We start from the raw sequence: 27,623 nt of genomic DNA, 5'->3' as shown, positions 1-27,623 counted from the left end.
AACTACTGAATAACATTTCCCATTTCCCATATTCAGGGAAAGGCTGAATCATTTAAATAGAGTTTTGCATGACTTACTTAAAGCTGACAGTTTGCACGTGTGGAATTCAAACTCTCTAGAAACCTGATGAATTCCCCCAGATTTTATTAGTTTGCAATTTTTTGAAAGATGCAATAACACCCTAGCTTGAAGGGATGATGGTAATACAAAACCTTTCTTAATATCAAGACAAATCTCCTGAGTCTGGGTCCTCACTGAATCTAAATGGTAATTCTCCCAAATCCAGATGTAGAATTATGAATTCTATACTCCTTTCTTATTCTAAATCACTTTTCCATGAATTTGAATTGATTTTCCCTGGGGACTTCAGGCATCTTCCATAATATCTGGGCCATATTTGTATGACAGTAAACAGATGTGATTGGAAAGAAATTACCAGAGTATACAGATGTGAGCATTGTCAGAAAACAAAACAAAACAAAACAAAACAAAACAGAAAAAAGTTTAGTGTGCTAAGCTATATTCTTTTTTTTAAAGTTTCTTGACTAAGTCTTCACTCTGTCTTTGGGTATATGAAACATGACATGCATAGAAGAAAATGCTCTCATTAAACGAAAATAAATAGAAAATTAATCAGAACTAGTGGCCCATAAAGAATGGACATACTTTCACACATACAGAAGTCATACACCGTACAATAAAGTCATATGAACACTAAAGTCATACAAATTATGAACAAATTAGAACAATCCTAATTTTCACCCATTCTAATTGGGTGATATAACCAACTTAATGCTTTAAGTTTTCTTATCTATAAATGGCAATAATGACAGATATCTCACAGAGCTAATAAAGATGAAGTGACATAGAGGTATACACATAATAACCTCGTAAAAAATAGCCACTGTTTCCTTCCATTTCATTCCTAAATGTGTTTCAGCATAGCTAGCAACTTGCTTACAACCAAGCCATAAGTCTAAAACTGGGAAAAAAAAATCACAAATGTACTTAAATGTCTAAAAATATTAACAGTTAATTGAACCATGAACCAAACCAGTTGAATTTGTAACATCTCTCTCTGTTCTTATTTCATTGAACTAGGTCGGAATCAGAGCATCAAAATGTTATCCTAATGGGACCTTAACCAAGTTATATTTGATTCAGTCTAATCCCATCACTGACTCACTGTTGTACCTTTTGGAGACTGCACATTCTTTGACATCTAAGAAAGATCTCATTTCATTCTTTGTCACCCTACCTGGCTCACAGGGCATATGGTTAATTTGTGTTAAAAATAAATAAAGCCATTTAACTTCTGCCATAATTTCTCCATCTCTACTATGGTGATAACAATATATATTTTACCTCACTAACCAGATGTTTGAAAATCTAAGTCGGATAATAGACATAAAACTCTTTTGAAATTATATTATGTGCTATAAAAAAATCATTATTATTTAGCATATGGCCAATATATTACCCTGTATTTTTAAAATTAGTAAAATTTAAACATTATTGCCAGTATAATTCACTAGTTTATGAATACTACCCCAAATATAATTATGCTTGACACAATTATATTTTGAAAGATGGTTTTAAAATATGGATAGGATTCCTATGTACTCTGGAAATAAGGCAAATATCAGCCAATAACCAAGATCCCAAAGTGACTCATCAGTCTTCATGATGCAAATTATAAAGCAAAATGGAGCAAAAGACTAGCTCAAATTGACCACAAAGTCTTCAATTCCCTTCACTCTCAAAATTACCGTCATATTCAAGGTTTTGCTAAAGTTTGACTGTCCATACATTTGGAACCAGACCCAGCTTTAGCTCAATTCTTTTTTAAAAATGAGACAGACCTTGTAGGATTCTAAGAGACAGTGGTCACTTGGTAGTTCCTGTCATATGCATTTCTTAGTAATATGTGGATATTACAAGGGGCAGTACATCCAGGTGGTAGAGTCTGGACTGAAGAAGTAAACTGCTAGCATTCCTCACTGGCTTTAAATTCATGGGCAAGTTACTTGGCTTCTCCTTAACTACTTTTCCTCAGTTTCAAAATGAAAATAATAATCAAACTTTACTTGTGGGGTTTTGTGAGAATAATGAGATAATGTATATGAAATATACTTAAAGCAGTCTCTGAAATATTTATCCAGATATTTCTGAGGCTGAGAGTTGGCATTATTTGTTAGATTACCTCGTAGAAAGATGTAAGAGGAGTTTTACAAAATATCTGAAGTTCATCCCCTTCAGGGACAACCAGCTGACCGTTCTAGCTACAGGGAAGGTGATTTGGGGTTATGTTTGTTTATTTTTCCTGTGCAGATGTGGGAACCAATAATGACCCAATCATGAATGTCTTTTGCTAATGGGATACAAAGGTAATATTTTTTTCTAATTTTGTATACAAAATAGAAATCCCTGTCTTTTTTCTAATATGAAAGATTATACTTCTCAGTTCCCTGTTAGTTTCGCTGGGGTTATATGACTAATTCTAGCCGATGGATTTTGACTGGAATTGGCATGTGTCACTGTCATGTTGAGGCAGTGAGAAGCCTCTGTGCAATATTCCAACACTCTCTTCCCCCTCAGAGAGAGCCTAGATCTAGCAACCTGGAAGGCTAACTTCACTGCATAAGGGAATGTGCCTACAGGGTTATTAGCAAAATTTGTGTGAGTGAGAAACAAATGTTATGTGTTATGTCACTAACATCTTGAGGGTTATTTGTGGCCTCAGCATAAGCCTACTCTATCCTTACAAGTACACATGTTTTATACACAAAGGATTTGTAGTAGAATATTTACAGATATTACATGTTTTCTTATGAATCTGCCTCTAATAAGTAGCATATGATCTTAATTTATTTAAGACTAGTAGAAAACTGTCACAATTTTTTAATGCAATTATTTTCCTAATGAGAAAGAAAAGCTGTGCTTAGTGACCTCAGGGTAAATCAGCCTTCACATTGGAAATTGAATCTTTTGAGAATCTGTTAACTATCATTACAAACAGGGGCGCCTGGGTGGCTCAGTCGGTTTAAGTGTCCAGCTTCAGCTCAGGTCATGATCTCAGGGTCTGTGAGTTTGAGCCTCGCATTGGGCTCTGCGCTGAAAGCTCAGAACCTGGAGCTTGCTTTGGATTCTGTGTCTCCCTCTCTCTCTGCCCTTCCCCTACTCATGATCTGTCTCTCTCCGTCTATCAAAAATAAGTACACATTAAAAAGAATTAGCATTACAAACATATTAGCTATCACAAATTGAAATAAAATGCAAAAATCTGAAAAAATAAGAACATTTATCACCATAATTCTACCACCCTGCCCACCCTCTGTCAAGAAGTCTGGAGAGCTTGAGACTTTAACCTTACTTGCAAACTAAAAAGTTAGCCTGCCACAATTTCATGGAAGGCAGCAAGACACAAAACTCCTGGATCAGACAGGAAGAACTTTAACAGCAATAGCAGCATCTAGGGTATCAGCATTTGTGCTGTTCTCAGAGCCTCAAATGTCATAGAATGATAAAAAAAAAAAAGCTATGTGACATCTGCATATGCAGTGTGTGTTTACACCACAGGAATCCAACCTAAAGAACCCAAATTTTTGATAATAGGCAATGAAGCTACTTACTTTTTTGCCCAGGACAGAGATATAATCTTTATTATATGGTACAGCAAACAAACCTGCACTTTTCTCTAGAGGGAGACATTATCTCTATCTTCCAAAGCCGTTTGCTCTACAAACATCCTTGAAAAGATAGTATAGGACAAAAGGAGTCAGTGGCTCTGCTTGTAAGACATGTGGAAGTATGGAGAGCACATGGAAAATTACCTCCCCAACATATTTATATCTTATCCCTACATTGTCTTGGCTTCTATAAAGTGTTCCCGTGAATATGATAAGCCAACAGCCACTCCAATTAACCCAAAAAACTTTGGCTAGAAATAAATCGGTTCAATTGGTCTCATATAGGATTGAATAAAGGCTTCTATCAACCGAATTCCAAGCAGGAGGATGAGGTCAACCTATAATGATGACCTCAACTATGTTCCTCAGGTCCTGGACCCAACAAGTTGAACAAATCACAAAATTATCACTGCCTAACTTAGAAAGTCAGGTGATTTCTCTTTAAGAGTCTGTATTGATCTTTACATTTGGTCCATGGCATTAATCCAGGTAGAGAGAGATGTCTTAGTGATTGCATTAAACTGGCTTGCAAGGAGTAAGTCTGGGGTAATTTGATCATCTATAACAACCCTGGCCAGTGAGTTGAGTCTGACTTTCATGCCTTTCAGGGATACATTTTGACCAGTTTTTCTGAGTGGATGGTCTTACCATCAAGATAACTGTCTGCAGTTTACACAAAAATAACAAAACCTTGGTTTTCCCTCCAAGAAGCTCCCTTAGTAAACCAGGGTAATCTTACTTGAAAGAGATATCTGTAGTCATCTGAGAGCTACCTGACCTAACTGTGCTGTTTCCTTAAATACTTGAGGGTTTCTATGACTCCTAACAGGCAGTCACCGTATTTTCAGAAGGAAGGCAAGTTAATATCTGACTTGCACACAAAAATTGCATTTTCAAGGGCACACATGGTGCCCCTGCAAAGAGTTTTTGTTTTTTTATCATTGATGCCCTCTCCCCAAGTAGGACATATATGAGCTGGAGGTTACACTTTGGAAGGTGACTGGTGGCCATGGGGTACCTAGTTCAGTTTGAATAATTGAGTCCCATCTTTCTTTTTGAGGGAATCATTTGAGGACAGCCAGTTTAACCTATTCTGTTTGTTCACACCAACACCTGGGTGGCATTCATCTGTATTCCAGAAAGACTGCATGTTAGTTACAGCAATGGGGACAGACAGCTATCTGGATGTTTTGATATATATTTTGTATGGAGGAGGCATACCCATTGATGGGATCATATGCACTGGATTATCCAGTTGAAGAAGACACTGTGCCTTTAATTTATTTCCTTATAGATACAAAGTTCATACTGGGTCACTTGAGAACAGAGACTACATTCAAAGTTCCTAACACAGGGACTGTTTGATGAAATTACCTTATAGCCTTTAAGACGTTTTTTCTGGGGCTGCTGATAATAATTAACAACAACAACAAGAATGATAATAATGATAATAATAGAGATAACAATAAAAATAATACTAACTAAACTTTAACATTTTTATATGCCTGGCATTTTGTCAGATATTTTTGTAAAATACTGATCTTTATTACATGCACTCCACCCTACTCCCATTCCCTCTTCATCTGTCTCCAGAGGGTGGATTAAGATTAAGAACAAGGTAATGCACTGAAGCCAGAACTCTGACATGATGAAGGATTTTGAACTTAGAATTTGCACTTTTCCTGGCCTCCCTGAGAGCCTGGGTTTCACATGTTGCCAGAATCTCTATGATAAATGAGATTTAAGCTTATCTCTCAATTAGGAATTGGCTTGGTCTGGGAAGTCTCTGGAGAAAGGGCTAATATTGAAGTTTGCGGTTTAAGCTTTAGGTCACAGGCATAATATCAATGTTTGGGTCTATGAATAATTTAGCTACATTCAGCAGGGTGAGGGTGAGTGATTTTAGAATACTAGCCTAGGTTTTCTGACTACAGAACAATTATTTTGCCATGGTCTTTTATAGCAAACCCCAGCGCTCAAATGATTTAGGATGAGCACAGTGATAACTACTGGTAACATCTAGAACCCATGTCTCCTATTTCTTAGTCCATGGATTATCATATTCTGTTGTGCTGGATTAAATAAATATTTCACATTAGCAGACATAAATTCAGTTTGTTAGATATGTAGCTCAAACTTCACTTCCCTTCCTCTCTTCTCAGATTGTTATAGGCTAAGGTCAAAGCTTTTAAATGTTGCCAGTGGAGTATAAAATATGTGTTAAACTTCGAAGACATTCCAAACATTTGCCTCTATGGTTTGTGACCAATGTATCCATTAACTTGCTCTTTGGTCATAGCTTTTGCCATGTAAGTCTTAGGTCAGGTAAACACTGATGCTTTCAATTTTTCTTTCATTCACTTAGCAAACAATCACTCCTGAAAGCCCCATGAAATGAATGCCAAGCCAATCTACAAAAGACAAGGATGATGTCAATAAATAGGAAGAATTGTTCATCTTCAGATGGGATTTGCCTGGCTCAACTTTTATCTTTCCAGAGCAACCTAGTGTAATGGTAATAGTGGAAGTGAATAGGCCTTTAATTGGATTGGGCTATTATGGATCTAAAAGCTGCTAAAGCAGACTGAAAATGCTGTGTTCTTAGTCTTGGCTAAGATAAAAATGTAGTTCAAAAGCAAAATGGAGTTGCTTGAAGTCAGTTATTAGCCCATCCAGATTCACTTTCAATGGCATGGCTCAGTGTGTTACTTGTAATACCATCACATGGTCTCCTCTCAAAGATGGTCTTTACTGGCCATTTCAAAAAGTGGCAAAGCGTCCCTTCTGTCTTCCTCCCATATTGATTTTTATGTAACCAAGGGGAATATAAAAACTTCCCAAATGCCTCTGATTAATCCTTGGTGTCTCAGTTCCTCATCTATAAGTGGAAGAAACCAATACCTCTTGGAATCACCACATTGTGTTGTTTTGAAAATTAAATGATATAATATTTGTGAGGGTGCTTTGAAAATTGGAAATTTCTCTATAAATGTATGGATTATTAGATTGCTTACCATCATTCAATCAAACTCTGGATATATCTTCAACAAAGGAAAATCTGAAACATTCCTCACTGTTTTTAAATTCCCTTTGATCCTTTTTGTCCTTTTAATTCCACCTGGGGTATGAAATTGCTCAACTATTGTCCTGATAGTTATTTAAGTTGTAATTTCAACATAGTCATTAACATAACTTATAGACAACCTTATGTGAAATACTATAACCTTGGGATTTTCATCCCATCTTATATTGAGAAAGAACTGAAATATGAAAATGTACTCTGAAAATAGCAAATTAGTTAAGAATCCCTCATTACCTATGTGACAAAATTTTTAAAGTAGTCTATTGAAGAAAAATAGATGAGTGCTCTGTCCAGTGAAGCCACATTTTGGAAGATGATGAATCCTGACATTATGCCAATGGGATCCCAACAATAGCCCATGACTGATATGTGATATATGTGTGTCTAGGAGCATGTGTGCACATATGTGCAGTAGGAGAGAGAAGGAAAAAAGAAATAAATATCTTGGGTAAGTCATTATAGCACATAAAACCAATATACATTTACTATGAACCCGAAATGTAATAGGTACAGAGAATACAAAAGTAAATAAGAAATTACCCTGGCCTCTAAGTGACAAATCAAAATTCCTTTGACATTTTCAGTTTCCTAAATGAGACAGTTGGATCACATGATATTTAAAGTTACCTCAAATGCTAACATGGTGAGAGTGTACTTAATTTTTACATTTAAATTTCCTTTATAAGAAGAAGGTTATATCTTGGCTTCAGCCGGGGAGGAAAAGTTTTCCTTGAAGGAAATGGAATATGGATCCTTTCCTTGAAAGGACCACATTAACCAAAACAAAACTTCAGCTTGTCAGGGTTGGAATCTTTTTTTTTTTTTTTTTTCATCATTAGGAGTGAATAACAAAAAAGCATCAATGGGGGGAAAAACCTGATGGATAGCATTTTTATTTTTTCTTCCTTTAGTTATCTGTTTACTGTTTATTCCAAGGCCCCAAATTAGACCCAAAACCAGGTGGACAACCCAGGACACTGGGGTAGATCAGTGATTTTGCCCAATGGCTGCCCATTAGAAAACAGCAGCACCTTTAGAACAAATATGGCTTTCCTTGCCCTACCCCAGATCTACTAGAGTAGAATCTCAAAAGGCAAGGCCCAAGAATCTATAATTTTTTAAAGCTGCCAAGTCAACTCTGATCAATCTAATTTGGCAGAAGTCTGTGGATGACCTTTGGAGAATCCCTGCATTCCAGTAGTTTGCTTATGATGTCATTTGTCCTCTTCCTCGCAAATTCAGTGGTTCCACTTTAGTTCATAGATAGAATTGTTCATCTTTTCATCTAAGCTTATTTTTTTCTCCCATTTTTCCCTGGATTAATTTTATCTCTATTCCAGCCTGGGCATCTCATTTGATTTTCCTTCTTTTTCACCCTAAAATGACTCGCCAAACTCTACACTGAAATTGTTTAACAACTGCCGGATTTGACCTACGTTTTCCCCGACATGTTAGGTCAGAGTTGGTGGTCTTTCCCCCTCTTCCCAGGAGTACTTACTTTTAAATATATAACTGATTTTAAAGTGGATGAACTCTGGTTAAAGTAAGGGTATGAATCACAGAGCACCGCCACTCATTTCTACGTCCTGCATTTGAGAGTTCAAAAACCAGCAAACCAGACTATTTCAATATTCTCCTAACTGCTCACATCTGATCAGGATTTCCTTTGGTTCAAACATTCTTGCTGGGTTTCTGAGAATTCAAAGTCATTTATTATATCATTCCACATTTTCCCAATTTGTTTAACATTAAACCTCAAATCTCCCCAAATCTGATGCTCCAGTCACAAGATGACTCACTCTTCCTGGAACATGCCCTATATGTCTCGACTACCAAATCACACTGGAGGGCAAAGGCAGTGTCTCCATCATTCATTTTTTTTAATATTCTATAGCTCCTAAAGCTCTCCATCTAGTCTGTTCTTACTATATGAATGTTACATTATTGCTTATCATGCATCACAGTCTGTTTTCCTAATCTATGCATTTTTATTATTAAACACATGCTTATTGAACATCTATTGTATGCTAGGACTATTTCTTGGTACCACAAAGTACCTGCCTCCTAGAAATGCAAATTATTTGTTACAAGTTCGATCTAGCAAAATAATATGGACTGTCTCGTGCAATTCTATCACCTCTATCGGAAAAGCAATCTGAAGTACCCCCTATGATACCTCTAGTGATATGTAAGTGTTATTGTTTCTTTACTTAAAAGGGAAGGTTTTTTCTCCCCCTGAATGATTAAAACAGTAGCTACAATTTTTGAGCACCTCCTATGTATCAGAAGTATTATATACACTGTACAGAGGTATATCTTATTCTTATTCTCATTTGTTCTCACAAAGGTGGAACAGAAAGATCCAATCTTATAATTTTGAATCTAATATTTGAACCCTACCTTGGCTGTTGCCCTTCCTGCAGGCTGCTTTTCAATACACATGCTCAGAAGTTGCCCCTTGTGAGTTCTGATTTCAGGAGAACACTCTGCTCCCCTAACACATCCTTCATGTTCCCCTTTGCCTGGCACCCTAAGGGGCCTTGAAAAAGGGTAAGAGTTTGTGGGGGCTCCTCTTTCATAGTGAGAAGCCTGCTGTGAAATCTATCACAGCAGCAGAAAGATACAAGTAAATGTTTTCCAAATAAAAATCCCTCAGTAAATCAAAGAAAAAAAAAAGGTATAATTTTCCTTTGGTAAACGCAACATGCACAAGTTATTTGAAACAGCTGGTTCAAGTGGAAATGAATGACTTCCCCAGGGTCACAATCTGACAGTAAGTGCTTGCTGCTTACATGTGTGGAAGAGGGAACGGGGACAGACATTGTAACGGAGCAGAACAATTTCTCCGCCTCATCAGTTCATGAATATTTGAATGGAGAGGGTGTGATTCGGAGAGTTCCTTCATGGCTTTGCTTTTTATTTTCCCTAGAGTCTCCCTCTCATCCAGCAAGTATCCATCATATACCTCCTATAATGTAGGCATATTGCTAGGCACTGTGGCCATAGAGTTCAATATGATATATTCTCTTACCTCAAGGAGCAACCTTCTTTGTATTATTTTTCAAATTATCATACAACTGTATTAGACAAAGGAGGACAGCTATCCTTGCTTATATGGAGTGAGGATGAAGAAATAAAGGCATCTCAGCCCCCACCCCCTCTACGACTGCACTCTGTGCTACAATACATGCACAAAGTGGGAACTTTTGGATAGAAACATTGAACTGTATCTCCATATACTTTTCTAAGGAACTTAACTTACTTGCTGTGTCATTCAGTTCAATACATATTTTTTGAACATCTATATGCAATGTAACACTCTCTAGTCCAGGTCTTTTTCAACCAAGTCCTTTTATATTCTCCATCACAGGCTGTCTTTTGCTAGGAACTTATGTACCTCTGCTAAGAAATGTTTACTGAAAACTACATTCAAAAGCTTTACATTGGTAATGGTGTTGGTTAGCAAGGACTCTTTACAGATAGCAAGTATGGTTGTTACTGTTCTCCTTACACCTACTTTCTAAAACATTTCTCAGAGACTGGGAATTACACAGTGAAATAGAAATCTAAGCTATTTATTCAATCCAAAGCTGCCAGGAAGTCAGAGTCATTTGTTTCAAGTTCAGTGGTTTGGAGCTGGTGACATCCTGGCTCTATTTAGCTGAGGAAGGTGGATGTGTGTATTTAAAGGAACTAAAGGTGGGGGGAGACAACAATTTGTCAATGTCCAAAAAAGAAAGAGATGAGAAGATTAATGTAGTAAGTGAAGAGGAGACTGATGTAGGAAAATCCCACTTACCAAAGTTTGTGTAAAGAGCCAACACAATCTACTAAAAGACAGGAGTCTGGAACTTTAGAACAAAATGAGCTAGAGGAGTAACTAGCAGAGACAATCACTTCTAGTATGAGGTATAAAAAAGAGAGAGGAGGTACATTCTCAGTTCAGAACTCTGAGTAATAAATTCTCATTGACATGGGTTTGGGATTCACAATAATCTTTCATATGTAGAGACTTCTTCGGTTCCATCGACGGGCTGAGAAATTTGTGATTCTAAGAGCAAAGTGTGATACCAAGAGTCAAACTAGAACCTTGTAGGAAAAATTCAAATCTACTTTCTCACAATTGTCTATTTGCCAAATATCATATTGGCTAAAAAAAAAAAAGTATGCACTTTTTTGCCTTCTTTCTTCTTTTTTAAAGGAGGTTAAAAACTTGGAGATGATTTGGAGGAAATATGCCCTGTATAGACTGGGAAAATCAGTTGATGACTAGAAAAAAAGCACTGATCATAAAGCCTTAGTCCTCATGTGGAGGCGTGGCAGATCATAGAACTCCAAATACATGAAACCAAAGAGCTGAAGATTAGTGTGAGAACAGATGGTTATTCCATTGTCTTCCTTGATTTCTGAAACAGACAACCATTCACAGTCCAGCTCCAGAAAAGGGATACATATGGTAAGGATACAGAAGAGATTTTATAATAATCAAAGCGCAAGAATTGCAGCCTACTTTGCCTCCTCAGAATGGAAACAGGAACATATAGCAATTGTAATGGTTCCTATGTATGCATTATTACCTTCTTTCCCCTAACTTCCTTGACTTACTTTTTTTTTCCCCTCCCTCAAAACTTAAGACAACCATTTCTCAACACAGCAGTGGGTAAAATAACTTGTAATTCATTCAGTTCCAAACAGCTACTCACATGTCAGTCACTGCAGAAATGTTGCATTTCAGTTGAATTTTACTTTCTTTGAAACTGAAGATTACAACAAGAGAAGTGGCAGCAGACAGATGAGCCAGTTGTCATGCCAGTAAGAGATACAGCATTGCCCATACTCTTAGATATGAATTAACACGTGGTACTTGGCAATCAATCTATAGATGGTGGGAAAAGGCAGGTGAATATGAACTTCATGTTCCTTAAAAATTGTCCTCCAAAACTCAGGAACAAATCAGTGACCAGGAAGGGAGGAAGACAATGGTGGTTAAGAGCTTGATCAAAACTGGTGCAAAAGTAAGAAATATAAAATCATGACAAGTGTACCCTCACCCTCAGGGTTAAAGAGTGGGGTATGTGCTCTAAATGGTCCAGAGTAACAATATCCAGGGAATTCATAATCCCATGGGCTATATGAGTCTGTTCTTGGCCTAAGGAGATAGTGATCATATCATAACATAGGATACAGTGATCTTCTACAGAGTTTCATTCTTTATATGGGGACACCAGAAACCACTGTGCTCAGTATCTCAAATGGGCTACAGAGTCCATTTAAGTGCAGATCTGGAACCTTACCATTGCTTTCTTTACTTAGGGCATACAGTGATCCAACATCATGTAGACAAATGCTGTCCAAAGTGTTGTACCCAAACCCGCAGCTTAACCATCAGTCTTGGGCTTATTAGAAATGAAATGCATAAGCCCTGCCCTAATTCCATGAATCAAAAGGGGGGGGGGTGGGCATGGGAGAGAGATAAGAATTTTTAAATATGCTAAAGTTAGAATGCATTTGTATAAAGATGGCTTTCTTATCATTCCACCATTCATCCCAAAAGTATTTACTTTGTGCAAAGCACTTTTCTGAAAACTGGAGATTCAGATAAGCAAGACAAACATGAGTCTGCCCTTATGAAGCTGAATACATTTTAGCAGTGAAGAAAAATATTAAACAATAATTTCTCAATTAATGATTTCATTACAATTGTGGTCAATATGTTAAAAACAGACCAAGAAATATTTTGAGGTATTTGAAAACCTATGATTGAAACCAATGATGTCTTTGGTATATCTTGGCATTGTGATGATATATATGAAAAAGTACAAACTATTAGACAAAAGCCACACGCACGCACGCACACACACAAATAAAACACTTCAATTGATGCTGGTGTGTAACCCAGGGAATGATGACATTCATTCATAGATGAATCATCATTGTTCATAGATGATAAATCCAAGAAGTGGAGGCCTGTATGGAATGGTCCGACTGGCTTCCAGACATTTCCCACAGTTAGGCTTCTCTCTCTCCTTAAATAGAATTAAAGTGATTCAATAAAACCAATATCAGAATCTATTCTCAGTCTCCAAGGGATGATTTAACTCTTTACTGTGCAGTGCAATGATTCTTAATTGATCTGTCATTTACTAATCATAGCAGAAATCTCAGGATGCTAAGACCTGAAGATTAGGACAGGGCATATGCAAAGACATAATGGGATAGACGTTTGATTCCATCATTGAACAAGGTACCGTCCCTGCTTCTGTGGTCCCTATTGACTATTTCACAATTTCATCCTTTTAACTTAAAGGAACTATTTAGATGAGATAGATAAAGAATAATGAGCTGAAATAAATTGAAATGTACTTTCCAAGTACATTTTTATAGCTTTTATCCTTTTTTTCTTCCTTATGAACCTTTCAGTTTTTTTTCAAATGTGGTGTTGAAAATTCAGAATAGAATAACCTATCTTTGCAGACTGATATTTTCCTTCTTATTCTTGGGGGTCAGGGAGAGGGGTTCTGATTCCCTCAATGCTAAAACTTTCTATTCCTCTAGTTATGAAGGAGTTTTCTTTCTTCTGCTGCTCTCTTCCATTTAAATCAACATTTCATTCTCTGATGCTATGTTCTATTTGATTCAATACTTCATGGTACCAGCATAATGTCAGTTGTGTAATACAAATACTGATGCATATTAGTTCTTAATAAAGTTTTATTTGGTAAATGAATGAATGAATGAATGTGTATTGCTTTCACCCTATTTGACAAACCTTCTAGAAAGAGTTGGAATGGTGAAGGATCGTTTGTAAGGCTGGGTTCAAACCTGGATAATGACATGAAATTATGATGAACACAAGGGGCCTGATATATTTTATTAGCACTAGATTGTCCCTATCTCATCTCATGTCTCCTCATAGCACTTAAACTATTTTAATTTCTTCTAACATGATGAATCTGTCTCCATTGAAATGTTGACTCCATGACAATAGGCAATTTACTTTATACTGCTTTTTCAGAAATGCAGCAACTCCTACAATGCTCTTAACTTGGAAAATGCTCAGTAAATATTAGTTGAATGATGTCTTATCTTGAACTTGACCCGGAGGCAAGGATTTAGGATAAGTATTTTATTTGGGAACTGAACAAATCATCTGCAGAGGAGTGGGGAATTGAAAAAGGGGGGAAATGCAGTTAATAGAAGATATGATATGGAGTCCCGACTACCACCACTGGGTACCACCTCATTTTGCTTCACTGAGGCCAGATAGGGGTGGAAACTCAGCTCCCCACTCTACCCCTGTCTCAGAGGTAGGGAGTTGTGTATGACACTGCCTTGGTCATTCTCAGTGGTGCCAGGTGGGTTAGTGGAGGTTCATCTCCCCACCAGGTCCCACTGACATCAGGGTGGAGAAAAGTTGGGTACTGATTTCCTCTTACTTTAACTATCTAGTGGAGTCTCATTGCTATGGGGTGGGTGGGGGTGGGGATTCAGCTAGCCACTGGATCCTACTGACATGACATCCACAATTTGCTTCTGCTGGGTGGGGGATGGAGGACCAACTCCCAGTTCAGACCCCTTATACTACCTTGGTTGGCTAGAGAAATTGAGTACCGCCTGCTCATGTTGAGCTGGGATGGAAGAGGCACTTGTTCTCACAAGGTGGGGAAATGTGCTTCCTAGGGTTGGCTTGGTGGACTAGAACATCAACAACTTAATCAACCCTCCTGGAACCATGAGGGAGGGGATAGCAGTTTCTGTGTGGGTGTTTGGCTTGAGTAGGATGGGTATTGCCAAGAAAGTTCTTTTGCTCTTAGGCCATCACTTCCTCAGTCACTTGACTATGGATAACAGACTTTCTCAAAGTTTCTTTTGATCTCTTGACTGCACTGAACTGAAGCCTTCTATAGAGTCCTGCCTATAATATACAGGAGCCAATCAGGAAACTCAATGGCTATGTTGCTCTCAAGTTCCAAGATCTCTAGGCAACCCACCTTCTTCCTACCTTTTCACCTTCCTGTGATTGTTTGTTGGGTTATGTCCAGGGTTTTTTACTTGTAAGGTGGAGAACCAGGAGGAATGGGCTACTACATTTTGGCCAGAACCAGAAATCTCAAATTATCTTTAAAGCCCAAATGCTTATAGAAAACTTCATAAATTCTGAGTTTAACACGTTTTCTATTTATATTATTCATTTTCCTCTATAGTTAGAGAGTTAGATGAGTGGAAAAAGAAATTTCTATTTCATTTTAAGTGGTGCCACTTGTGCAAGTTATTATACATTTTTCACTTATGATGTTCCTAGCTGGCTTTTTTTTAATGTAAGGGAAGATAAACAAAAGATATTACAGCCCCACTCCATGTGCTAGGTTTTTAAACCGTTCTTCATGTTTTTTCTCTGTCACTGGATTCAGGGTACCCATAGGTGCAATGTACTCTATTTTTTCAGCCTCATTTATTTAGAAATTAATCTCACACTCAAAATCCAAAATCATTTTCTATTCCCAACTGCAGTGACCTAAAAAGTTTGCCTTAAATATGACTCCATAGATGTATTTATATTTAATCAAGCCTCTTTACTGACACTCCTGGTTACAGCTGCTGATTCTGCTGCTGACAAGGGCAGGAAGGACTTTGAGTAAAATGTTATGAGATCTAGCAAGTTCAGGGCAGGAATTTTTCCTTTGAACATTGTACATGAGTCATATGATATCATCTATTTACATCATCACAATTTCCAATAATGTGGCATACAAAACAGAGATCCAAGAATAAGGAAGGGTTAGAAAAAACAACAACAACAACAACACAATGACAACAACAATACTGAAGAGAATACATCCAGATAATTTTACTCCTGATTCTCAAAAAACAGTCATGTGAGTGAAACATTCATTAAGTTCAGAGGGCACTCTGCCTAAGTTCAAATTCTCATATTCCCACTTGTTGCACATGTGAATTTTGGACAATTATTCAATGTCTGTGACTCCATTCCCTTTTCTATAAAATGGTCATAAAAATAGTACCTACTTCAGAGATTAAAATGAAGAGCAAGTGAATTCATAAATGTGATGTACAAAGAATAGTGCTTAGCAGGACATTCATACTCAACAAATGCTGGTTATTATTCAGTAATCATTATGGCAACCAGATACTAAAATTTTGCTAACTGTTAAAAAAGATTTTAAGTCCACAAACATTCACAAAGTTATCTGGGACATCAGTAACAAATAAGCATAGTCTCTAACATCAAAGAAATTAATATATGCTAGAAAAAAAGGAGGGAGAAATTATAAAGTTGATTTACAGTGTGGAATGAATACTATATAACAGTTCATAATAGTAATTATTGTCTCCATTTTGCAACAAGAGTCAGAAAAGTGGAAGAATGTGGTCAAGACCACATGGTTGAATTCAAATATCCAAAGACAGATGTATTTGAAGTCAAAGATTACAGAAAACTCTTATAACATTAAAGTAATTAATAATCAAAGCAAAAATAAGCATTACCTATAGGGTTGAAGGTAATTCTAAACACACCATGAGCTGATGTCAGTTGTACCTTGTCTATGGCCAATGACTTGCCTGAAGGATATTCTAAGACCCAGTAAAGAGAAACTCTATCAGCCCAGTCTCCTCATCTGTAAAATGAGTTGAGGAGAATAGATATCTCTAAGGCCCCGTCCTGATCTAATAATCTGTAATCCTCTGAATGTTTATGTTCTGCAACTCCATTCCTATATTATTAGCCACAGTATTGGATGCTGTTTGATAAACTGGAACAAAATTTAGCAGAAGGGCTTACTGCCAACTGTGAAGGAGGTCAGTGCCGTTAGAGAAAGTATTTTCAAAACTTTTATAACATGAAGTAGGAAGGAGCCCAACTATTACAGAGATTAGGGGTGGAATAGGGGAACTAAAAGGGCAGGACAGGTGTGAGATTCTTGAAGGTTCCACAAGCTTCTATGCTCCTTTATTGATTTAGTAAAACCTATGACTACACCCAATGGTTAAAGCATATTACCTTAGGTAATCCTTAGAAAACCCCTATGGAACTGGAATATTTAATCCCCAATTTTATGTGAATGACTGAGCCTCAGAGAGGTTAAGTAATCACTGCTACAAGGTCACACAGCGAGTTTGCAGGGATGCTGAAATTAAAATTCAAGTCTACATGCAGCAATGCCCATTGTCTTTCTAATGTTTTATAAAGCCTCCCAAAGTTTTCTATGTACACAAATCATTTTTACTCTCAAGCATTTGTGTAAATGACAGTATGGGTTATTACTGATGAAATTGTTATTTATAATAACTATTGACATTAACCTTTCTGAACCCTGAATTGAAAGTGCTATTTTCATTCACTGATGAAGCTGGTCCTATTAAACATTATAATCTCCCATTGTAATTTTCTTAGGAACTATTTTCAGGGGATAGAAAGGCAAAGGGACTAACATTTGTGAGTACTTACTACGAGCCAAGCACTTAATATGTATTATCTTATTTAAACATTACATTTTTGGAAGGATATTATTTTCCCTTTCTAGTAGATGAAAAAATTCAGGTGCAGATAGGTTAAGAAACAAATTTCAGGTCCCTATTATTCAAAAGCCTCTGTTTTATGGTACCTCCCAGTACTTTCCATGGCCAGTTTCAAAAGCAGCCTCTAGTTTTCTTCTGTTTCTCTGAACTTTTAGCATGCATGTTCTTCAGATTTTTATTTTAGGGCATCTCTAAAAGTCCTGAAATATACATTGATATTAGTAATTAAAATATATGTTGTTCAAAAAAATAAAATGAAATATATGTTAAGAGAGTGATCAAATCATAGTCTCAAGACTCACATTATTAGTGTCTGACTTATGCTTTTAATGAACATAAAGATATATAATTTCTTTAGTTCTTGATCATTTTAGGGCCTCAATATGCATTTGGTTATTGAGTGAATTAGCAATTTGTATTGCTAAACAACAACCAGCTTTGTTGAGTACTGATGTCTGACCACAATGCTGAATCTGTTTGACAGTAAGTTGTGCTGGTTCCTTTTCCTTCCCCTAAATAAATCTTTTATTATTTTTTTTTCTACGAATACTTGTATTCAGCCATTTAAAATTTCCCCAAGTCAAAGAATACACATCCCTAGATGGAGACACCTAAATCTTTGTAATTTTTAAGCAAGAACTTGATTTGCTATATGCCATAAGCTAAATGGATAGTTTGGGGCACACATTTGTCTGGAGACAAAGTCTTGCTCTAAACAACAGTTTAAAATGTTTCAGTGAGCACCTATTGAAAGTGATATATTATGCAAGCAATTTCTTTGTAGTTATGTGTAGAAACAGCTCAGCTACTTAGACATAAATGAGTGGTGAAGCCAAGGTGAAGTGTTCCCCAAATTCCCATGCTGAGTTGTGTGTTCTGTCCTTTATGCTCCTACAGCACTTTTTTCTTACTTCTGAAATAGCATTCACCAGCTTGTACTTATTTGTTCACATATAAATCTTCTGCCACATCTGACCATTAATTGTTCATGGTCAAGGACAAGTCTTAATCCTCATTATCTCTTTCCTCTCTAGTACCTAGCACAGTGCCATATACATAATAAGAGCTCAATAGATATTTCTTGAGTGAATGATTGAATGAAAGAACAGAGATCTCCATTTTCTTCTAATGTATTAGGATTTGTGGGAACCAATGTTATATGCTATCTTCAACCTTTCACCCCAGCTCATGGGAATGTTGTCATCAGCCTGCCTTCAGTTATCAGTACCTTCAGGGACTGCCTCTGCTGCAAAGAGCTATTTAGCTCAAGGTCACACTCATTCTCATAGTGGGTCATGATCAATGAGGGACTATAAAGGCTTGGCCACCTAGGCCAAACAGGGAGCAGATATGGGGAGTCATTCAAACTCCAGAGTTCCCTTAGGGTTGGTGAAGACTGCAATTGGATTTACATATCAGTATAACTTTTCCCCATACCCAATCCTGTTTTATTCCCTTCTATGAGTGTTTATTCCAAGGCAACTCCTTAATAAATATATTTCAAGTTAGTCTACGTCTTAGTTCCTAAAGAACTCAATCTGCAGCAAGTTTAAAGAAACACATTTAAGCAAAAGTTGTATGAATCTGCTTTAGTGTCTTACCTCCAACCTTAAAACCTCTAGTGGTCATCAATGCTGATTTATAGATCACATGCCATGAACTATATTATGTAGTTTCACCTACATGATTTTATATAATTCTCACATTAGCTTTGAAGACTAGGATTTTTGTTTTAATTCCAAATTTTATATATGTGGCTTAGAGAGCCTAACAAAAATGTCTGAGATCTTACTGCTCATTTTAAAGGTAGTAGTTAAATTTCCCTTGATCCCAAAATAATATTAAAAAGGCAAGAACTAAATTTGAAGTCTGAGAGATTTTATATTATCTTCCCTACATGCCAAGAGACCATGGGCTTGTATAACATGCCTCTTTTAACAGGCATTCATTGAAATGTTCAGTAGACAAAAAAAAAAAAAAAAAAAAAAAAAAGAAAGAACAAAAGAAAGAAAGAAAGAAAAAGAAAGAAAGAAATGCTCTGCAAAATAACCTTTTCCATTTCACTGCCTTCTCTATCTTTCTTCAAAAAATAGTTAGAAGAGAAGGTGTCTAAATTTGTTTCTTGTAAATCTTCATCCTCTTTTAGGGAATCTTAGGTGGGTTCCCTAGAAGTAGAGCTTGAGATGAGAACTCTTATTCAAGTGATTTATTGGAAGAGAAAACTGAGGAGAGGGAAGTGAAGAAACCAGGTGGGGAGAGGAAAAATGCTAAGCCAGGTTATGTTCTCAGCTGAAGACTACTTGTAATCTGATCTCCACGTCTGGACAACTAATGCACCACAGAGCCAGTCCTGTGAGGCTAGGTTGCAGCCTTTTATACAACTGTGTAACCAGACATTAGCTATAGGCTATCTCCATACGGACAGGTAACCAACCAGGTAGCACCTGGTAGGCAGAGATGAATCTTCAGAGAAGGAACCACTGTATGCCATTAACAAAGAACTCAACAGCAGCCAGGGATAAGTGCACTGCTCAAAAAAGAAGACATGTGAAAGGCACCAGAATATATACTACATTAGGTATTTTTAATAGCCTATGGTCTACTTTATTCAATTAGTATTTATTGACCACTTACCAAATCTGGGCTCATCTTAGGCACTAGAAATATAGAAATAAATAAAACAAACAAAAAATCTTGCTCTATTGGAGTTTACATTCTAGTAGAGAGAGATAGGTAATAGACAAAGAGGTAATAGATCAGTAATAAATAAATTATTGATTTAATGTATCAGAAGTTAAGAAGTATGAAGGAAAATAGAGGAGGGACTACAATTTTAGATAGCATGATCAAGGAAAGCTTCATTAAGAAGATGTTGGAGCAAGGACCTAGAGGAGGTGAGTGAACAAGTCATGCAGATGTTCTGAGAAAGAACCTTCTAGTAGGAAGAACTACTGGCACAAATTCCTTAAGGTGAGAGTGCTGGTCATTTTAGAAAGACAAGATGCCAGTGTGACTGGAATAGAGAGATCTGTGGGGACAGCAAAAGAGATGGGATCTGGGACAGAGCAGCAGCAAGGCCAGGTAGAATCTTATAGGTCACTGCACATACTTGATTTTGCTTTGAGTATGATAGAAAATCACTAGGAGGATTCTCAGAAGAGTGACATGACCTGACTCACATCTTAAAAGAAACACTTTACCTGCAGTTTTGAAAAGAGGTGGGTGGACAGGGAAAGAACACAGACACCCATTAGAAGGCTATAACAGTATCTAGAAGAGAGCTATCTGTGGCTAGGGTCAGGATTAGAGCAGTGCAGGTGAGTGAGAATTTTTTCCAGATTCTGAGTACATTTTGAAAATACAGCCAACAGAACTTGTTGACTGAATATGGGGAATGAGAGCAGGAAACAAATCGAATGTGGTTCTAAACTGCAACACTCATAACAATTGACCAACAACATTGATCTTGGTTTCAGACCCATAGTCAAACTCACTGGATATAGTGTTTCACTATGCATCATGCTTACTGAGCTTTAAGAAAGGATGTAGGAGAGGAATCCATGTAGAACTCACGCCAATGGCATAACAGAGATCTTGTGACTCACATGAGCAACTTTTAAAACCCCCCAAACACTTTGCATTTGGCATGTACAAGTTCATAAGAGAAGCTGAGTGAGAGAGGTTGACATCGGCTCAGTTAAACACATCAGTTCTGTAGTCCCTTCAACTTTTATACTTTGTGCCCATTTACTGGTGCAGCTGTATCTCATAAATATTGGTTAGTCATTACTTGATAAACAATCTCAACAATGAGATACAGGTGCTTGGTCCTATACATAATAACCTTGGCCAGAATCTCACCCAGCTTGGATCTGTTATACTCCCATAAGTTTCATGAGTTAGTGTAGTACAGGAAGATTTGATCAAGATTTGATTCATCAATTGTCCCTGAGAATAAGAGAGGCCACTAATCAGCCACTGACACTTTCTTTCCATAAATATTTTGGCCACAGCAATTGGAAGGATGGAGTTGTCATCCTATGGGAGTTGTGGCTTTGGAAGGCATAGGAGGAAGAATATCAAGAATTCAACTTTGGACACATTAAATTTGAGGTATATTTTATACATCCAGTAGAGAAGATGAGTACAAAATTGGATACATGACCCTAAATTTCAGCAGAGAAGGGTTGGGATACAGATATATATATTTGAGAGTTAACAGCAAATAAATGGTATCCAAAGCCATGAGTTTAGATGGGACAAGGAGATCCAGAGAGAGTGAATATAGATAGAGAAGTATAAGAATTGAGAATTTTAGTTGTTGGAGAGATTAAAAAAAAAAAAAGGACTAGCAAAGGACACTGAGATCAAGAGGCCAGTAAAATAAGAGAGAATCAAAAGTATCTGATACTCCATATGCCAATGGAAGAAAGATTTAAAAATTAAGGACACAGAAATCAACTGCATCAAATTCTAATAACCAGATCATTAGAATGAGGACTGTTGGATTTAGTCACAAGAATGTCAATGCTGACATTTACAGAAGTGGTTTTGTGGAGTGGTGTAGAAAAACTGATTAGAGATGACTCAAGAGAAAATGGGAGGAAAAGAATTAGAACAGCAGTTATTGGTAAACTTGCTGTAAGAAGAATAGGATCACAGAATTGCAACATTAGCAATAGGAGAGATGGTCTTTGCTGTTGCTGCTGCTATTGTTTAAGATGGGAGCTATTGTGGGCTTGGGAGAATGATCTGTTAGATAAATAATGAAACTAATAATGAAGCAGAGAAGGAGAGTTATTGGAATAATGTTCTTAAGTGGGCAAGAGAGGATGGGACTAATGGACAAGTGGAGGTGTGGATCCAGAAGGGAGTGCAAACAGTTCTTCCATTTTAATAGGAGGGGAGGAAGAAATGCATTGGCAAAGATGCAGGTCAGTAGGTGGAAACTGGAAGATGTTCTTTCCTCAGTTTCTATTTTCTGTGAACCAGAACACAAAGCAAACATTTGAGAAGGAGGAGGGAAGAGGAAGTGCTGGATGTTAAAAAAAAAAAAAAAAAAAGGCTGCAAACAGGTTATGTGGGAGAGTGAATGGGAAAATAGGATTATTGGATGCAAGAGTCCACCTATGAACAGTGGCCAGGGTTTTACAGCAAGACAAAGCAGGATGGTTATATATTTTTCTCCAGCCATGTCCAATTCAGTGGTGAGGTTTAGTCAAGGCATGGGAAGAGAATTAGAGATCATCAAGGATAGATTTTTGTCAGGTGAGTATATAATGTGAGAAATGAGCAAAATATTGAAAGTGTGTACATGCAAGGGAGTTATTACAATGATAGGCCACGAAACCCAAACTGTTCAAGAATCCAAGTGAAGACCTAGAAGGTAGGGGGAATGAAGGACATTAAAAAGGAGACAAAATTGAAAAGACTGAAGGTCTTGGCAAGGTGGAATATTTGTTAGAGTCAAGTGCTACAGGGAGTAACTTGGAAAGATGGATTAAAGGTTATGGTCTAAATGTGGATTTCCTAAAATTTAGAATACAGAGGAAACTCATTTACAGGTCATAACTGTACCTAGGCTATGACTCTTGCAATGAGTAGTTAATGTAGGATAGAGGACACAATGAATCAGAGAATGCTAAGAATTTAAAGTCCAATATAATAGAACTCTCACCTAGATTGGCACTAAAATCACCAGTAGTTATGATGGAGGTAAGGTGGGAAAATGAAACTGTGAACCAAAGGTTAAAATCTTCAAGGAATCAGGGAATTATCCAAGAATACGTAAGTGAGCACATCAAGGCTGGATGGCAGGGACTTGTATGAAGATAGGAGGAAGAATAGTCAGAAAGCAGCAATTGGAAACAGAGGGACAGAGAGTCCATACACTTGCAGCCCAATGGTGGGCTGCATGGTATGCAGTGTCACAGGAGAGCGTGCGTATTATACGTGTAATGGCACACAGACTACCTCATTCATAAGCAATTCCAAATTCTGGGAGAAAGAGTCTTTTTAAATTTTTTTTTTAACGTTTACTTATTTTTGAGACACAGGGAGAGACAGAGCATGAATGGGGGAGAAGCAGAGACACACACACACACAGAATGCAAAGCAGGCTCCAGGCTCTGAGTTGTCTGCACAGAGCCTGACACAGGGCCACGAACTGTGAGATCTGAGCTGAAGTTGGATGCTTAACTGACTGAGCCACCCAGGCGCCCCCTGGCAGAAAGAGTCTTGACGTGGTTTTGGAGTGATGGTGGAGATCCGGAGCCTATGGCCAAGAAAGAATTCTTGAGACATCTTCCATACAAAAAAGGTGATTTTATTAAGGCACTGGGACAGAACCCATGGGCAGGAAGAGCTGCCCTGCGATTGTGAGGAGTGACTGATTATATACAGTACTTGGCAGTTAGAGGAGATAAAGGCAAGGGGAAATTTCTAATTTTTTTTTATGTTTATTTATTTTTGAGAAAGAGAGACAGAGCATGAGTGGGGGAGGAGTGGAGAGAGAGGGAGATACAGAATCCAAAGCAGGGTCCAGGCAATGAGCTATCAGCACAGAGCCCAACGAGGGGCTTGAACCTACACTGTGAGATCATGACCTGAGCCAAAGTCGGACGCTTAACTGACTGAGCCACCCAGGTGTCCCGGCAAGGGGAAATTTTCAAAGGAATTTTCATAGGCTAAAGAATACTCACAGCACACTGGAAGCCTAGCTATTGTCCAGCTAAGCTTGCCATTTTCTTCTGCCTTCGTTTCCCACATCAAGTCATATTTGTCCAACTTGGCTTTGTTGATGACATCCCTGGGAGCAGTCATGAGGGACTAAGGGCCTTCTCCTGTTACCTTGTAGATAGGGACAGAATTCTTATATATACTTCCTAACTTCTTCCTACTAAGGAAGAATTGCTTCCTAAAATAGCATTAACCTTTCTTCTATAGTCTCTTTTCCCTTTTCAAAATTCTAAACCAGCCAATTCTCTGCTTATCTAGGAAGAGCTGAGTCAATGGTCAGGCAATGGTCCACATGGTTGAGTTCCAGTTGGACATCCTAACACCATTATCCATAATTACACAGCTACCCCACATACAGAAACTTCCCAGCTTGAAATGAAAAGCTCAGTAAGAAGCTGTGGCAACTTACCTGGCATTGGCACAGTTTATTGTTGTGCAAGCAATCTCGCTTGGCACAGGACATCTTGATTTGTGTTAACATTCTAATGCACTAATCTTCCTAATACCCCTTATATTTATTTATGACATAAATCAAATCTTGCTCAGAACTAAGTTGTTGCTTTTTTTTCTCTCCTACTCTCCTGCTGGGTGTATTTATGTTATGCTGTGTTGTGTTGCCACCCTTGCTGCAAATTTATCTGAGCTTCGACTTTTACTGCTGATTTAGCAAACATTTTATATTCTGCAATGAACTGTAAACATTTTTTTTTCTGACAGATCCATTATGACAAGTGTTATAAACTCTTCACTGCAGACTGTATCTCTTCTATTGAGCTGCTCTTTCTATCAATTTTACTATGCACAGAAAATGATGCTGGTAGTATTGCACCTATCTGAGCTTGGCCAGGACAATCAGTAAGTCCTGCGACATAGAGCATGTATATACTTAGTTTTATTACATCTGTTTCTGGTTTATACAGCATGTTAGTGGAAATCAAGTTTTAAGAGTAGTCAAATGAGCTGAAACTAGCCTGTGAACTCCAATTTCTTTCCATTTAAAGTTTGTCTGTCTATAAACATACAAAATATTTTTCAGTAGCTCTTAAGGTTTCCCATCCCCCATCAGGTATAAAATGTCATAATATAGCTACATTAAACCCAGGTTATATCTGAGAATAAAAACTGATCCCAAAGAAAAGCCTTCATCCTGCCAAACCACACCTATATCCTTTGCTAATCTTTGCTGGTGGTGGTGGGAGGGGATTCATTTACAAGAAGTTTTCAGTAAGTTAGAATATCAAAACTACTCAAAAAAAAAAAGTGATGGAAAAACAAAAACACACAAAAAAGAAACTCATATATTATGTGCCAAATTTTGTCCCTACCAAATTTCATATGTAGAAGTCTTAACACCCATTATCTCAGATTGCAACTCTATTTGGAGATAGAATTTTTAAAGAAGTACTTAAGTGAAAATGAGTCAGCCCTAATCCAATATGACTGGTGTCCTTATGAGAAAAAATGAGATTAGGACACAGACACACACAGAGGGAAGATTAGATGAAGACACAGGGATTAGGCACCTGTCTACAAGCCAAAGAGAGAGGACTCAGAATAAACTAACACCGCCAACATCTTGATTTTGGACTTGTATCCTCCAAATTGTGAGAAAATAATTTTTTCTTTGTTTAAGCCACCCAATCTGTGGTATTTTGTTATAGCAGCCCCAACTAATTAATTCACCATGTTTTTTATTTCTAATTTTCACTGAAACCTTCACACATTATTTCATTTGTGCAATAATCCTGAGATGTGTCTACCACCTTCATTCTTAAAGATAAAGAGACTCAGAGACATTAAGCAATTTCTCTAGGTCATCCAGCTAAATGCTAGATTGCTGTGGTTAAAATCTAGGTTTTTCTGACTCAAAATCTATGCTCCTTTTCCTTTACATGTTGCTCATCTATATGTTTACTCCTCTAGCCCAATGGCTCTATGATGTAATGGGTAGTGAAATAGGATGGAAAAGAAGGGCATGTCTAGGCTATCCACAAGGCTTCAAAGAAGTTCTCCACCTATAGTTACTCCCCTATTCCTGCTAAATAAGGTGTGCATTTAGTGAGACTTTACTTCAAATACATATAAGAACAGCCCATTTAAGCCAGACATAATTTCATATTCATGGAATTGCTTCTAAGAAAGAAAAGACTAGAAACCAATACTTCATTTGAAGAAGACATTCTTTTTTTTCTTTTATTTTCTTTTCTTTTTAATTTTGGAGGGGGGAGGGGCATGGGGGGGAGAGAGAGAGAGTGAGAGAGAGAGAGAGAGAGAGAGAGAGAGAGAGAATCTTAAGCAGGTTCCACACTCAGTGCAGAGCCCGAATGCAGGGCTCAATCCCACAACCCTGAGATTATGACCTGAGCCAAAATCAAGAGTCAGATGCTTAGCAGAGACTAAGCCACCCAGGTACCCCTGAAGAAGGCATTCTGATTGAAAATATCACATAATCTGAGAATATTTCTAGAGTTTCACTTTTCATTCCTAAACTTAAAATTGAATAAATAGCTGTTGGTTACTATCTGCATTTTGGGCAAAGGATACAAAGTGGATAAAACAGATATGGTCCCTGCCCCCACAGAGATTTCCTTATGATAATCACACTGAATTTGGTGGATTTTGTTTGTTTGCTTGTGTTTGTTTTGCCTTTGGTTTTAAACATGTCTTTCTTCTGTCTAAATGAAAACCTTTGAGGTCATGGACTATGTCTTGTTTGTCTTTGTGGCTGCAATGCCTTGGCAGAGTGCCTGGCACATATTAAGAGCTCAATAAATATTTTTAAATTGAATTGGGATTCCAAATTTATAGCTGATGAAGATGAATGAATATCCAGTTACCTGACAAAAGTTCAAGTGACATTCTGAAAACTGCTGATGGCAGCTCAGCCTTTGTGCATTACACATAAATACCAACCATCTGAATGGCTCATAAAGCTGCACTAATGTGCAAAGGTAATCTTAGACACCAGATAAGTAATTGTTGCTTTTTTCCTTACTTTTCCCATTCCTATTTTAGTAACATCATGTGATTTTATAACGTTTTTTACTTTGATTTAAAAACAACAATTAGAGGGAATATGAAATGCACAAAATATAAGATAGCTCATCTTTCTGTCATAACCTAGGGATAAACACTTTTACAGTTTCTGAAATTTATCCTTCTAGTCTTTTATGCCTAAAGTTATTATAAATATATTATTTTATATGTGGGAATCATACTATGCAGAAAATTCTGTAACATGTCTCTTTCACAAAATATTTATTAAAACATTGCCCCATACCATTAAATATTCAAGTGTGAGTTAACAGATTTGAACAGACTTAATAGATTTAATGGGTAGTATCTATTTTTCATTTATTTATTCAGTGCATATCTACTGTTTACCAGACACTATGGTAGATACTAGAGCTACAAAGATGATGAAGCATAGGACCTACTCTTAAAGGTTATATTATGACCTTTGGATATTCTGTCTTCACTGTATGCAATTATCTTGCATGAACTTATTTCTTTGTCTGGTATTAATTTCTCCAGTAAATATTATTCATTGAACATACTTTATGTGCTAACCCCAT

The sequence above is a fragment of the Panthera uncia genome, chromosome D1 (genome assembly GCF_023721935.1).
Source record: "Panthera uncia isolate 11264 chromosome D1, Puncia_PCG_1.0, whole genome shotgun sequence".
Taxonomy (NCBI): domain Eukaryota; kingdom Metazoa; phylum Chordata; class Mammalia; order Carnivora; family Felidae; genus Panthera; species Panthera uncia.
This window is presented reverse-complemented; position numbering follows the sequence as displayed.